The sequence below is a fragment of the Rhea americana genome, unplaced genomic scaffold (assembly GCF_003343005.1).
Source record: "Rhea americana isolate MKP2758 unplaced genomic scaffold, rheAme1 scaffold_132, whole genome shotgun sequence".
In the NCBI taxonomy this organism is placed as follows: Eukaryota; Metazoa; Chordata; class Aves; order Rheiformes; family Rheidae; genus Rhea; species Rhea americana.
In genome coordinates this window covers 210,402-212,385 of record NW_028185395.1, presented here as the reverse complement: position 1 = coordinate 212,385, position 1,984 = coordinate 210,402, and positions in this window count along the sequence as shown.

The window sequence follows — 1,984 nt, the reverse complement described above, 5'->3', positions numbered from 1 at the left end:
CAGCCCAGAACATCTCTGGCAAAGCAAGATTGTAACCTGCATCAGAAGAAGGATTTTCTCTACCAGAACAACCACTGCACATCTTAGATAGATGCTGTGTATGAGAGCGCACCCACAGCTCTCACCCACAGGTAATTCTGAACTGAGCAAATCAATGCTGTCTCTTCTGAGAAAAAGGAAGAAAATCTCCACCTTTAGAGGGTTTGAAGTACTTGCTAACTTGTCAGGTCACATCATCTCCTGAATGTAACACACAAGGCAGCGCCTCTGAAAAAGCAGTTTACTCTCTGCTTCACCATCATACTGATGACAAAATGGTAATCTAGCATTTCAGGACCTATCTTCCTTGTTCACCCTGGCTATGGATGTTTGAGATCAGATGTTGCTAACTGTTCGCTTGTGCTGTTTTATGATTTATCACAGACTTGATAGGCGTTTAACTTTTTTAAATCTGTGCTGTCTTTTATCTTGACATATGTTACAGTGAAACTGTAGCTCTGCTATTTTTTTTTCACCAGTGGGCAAACACCACAGTCCAGGACTCGGATTACCCTTGGATAAACATGGGGAGAAATGAAAATGCTTTTTACCAGAATCCCCTGTACGCATGATGATATCCACATGTAGAAAACGTCAGCCCTGCCTCCCTCAAATCTGCCTTTTCATTGCCACATATCTCCTGTTAATTCTGACATCTATCCCTTTCTTCTGGACTTGCTTCTGGAAGCTACCAGCACTCTGAGAATTATTACTTTTCCACAGCTGTATAGGTATCAACAGCCATTTTCTCCCATATAATGCAAAAGATGTGCACATCCAGACTCTTCTATTCATGGACAGAGTCTGAAGCTTCTCATTTATTGTCATAACACTGGCCAGGTAAATCCACTGAGGAAAACCATTTCTGTCCTCAAGCTTCCTGAGATTCTGCTAATGTCAAGAAAGCAGGCTCCCTCATGTTTATAGGTTTTCATTAATATCTAAGAGTGAAATACAAAAATAGCTCAAAGAGAAATAACAGGGAAGAATGCATTTCATGCAGTCTTACATAGTCACAAAGTCTTTAGAGCTAATCGTCTGAGCTGGCTGGGAATGCTGACAGTCTAACAGCCATGGAGACTTCCTGCCTGCTTCTAAGTGATTTATTGGGCTTAGTAAAGCCCTATGCTTGCCGACCAGGTGAAAAATTGTTGTTAATACTAGAAAATCACTCCTGGGTAGATATGCTGAGTGTGCAATAAACTATATGACATGGTGCAGCTTAGCATACTTTAAAAAACGAGCATGGGCTCGAGCACTTTACAGCATATTATCCTAGATGCAACTGTGACACTTAATAGAAAGTTGTGATTTAATATCTTTTTCTGATAGTGCATATTTTGCTCTGCAGTTCTCATACAGTCAGGACAGATGGAGGGAATCTATCTACTGTAATCTGCTATGCTGCAGGAGCAGGAAAAGAGAAAACTTGAAATGGTGCAAGTTAGTGCATGCTGTGTGCAGTTTTCCTGAGGGGCTGCTCCAGCTTACAGGAGCTGGGCAATATTTATTGATCCAGAGCCTCAGGAACATCTATGTAGTGGACAGGCTGATAACTCCAGTCCCAGATTTACCTATGACTGTTACAGCTGAGTTTTGTTAGCTGTAAATCCTGCTTTGTGGTGGCAGAGAGACTCCTTCTGTCAGTTAGGCCATCTGGAATAATTCACTAACTTATGCTCTTCACATGTAACAGTCAAAGGCACAGTAAATCAGAGACTGGAGAATTGATGACAGCATCTTCCTCCCTCCCCACTCCCATCACAAACCTCACCTGACTGCTGCTTCATTAGGATGTTTATAGTCCGTGCATTACATCTTTTATTTTCATGTATCTCATGGGTTTGTGAGGCAGGGCAGCATTGGCTGTGTTGTTTTTAAGCACCATAATGCTGAATCGGCCATTTCTGGCTAGGTAGTATATAGAATTGCTTTCAGAGTTGCA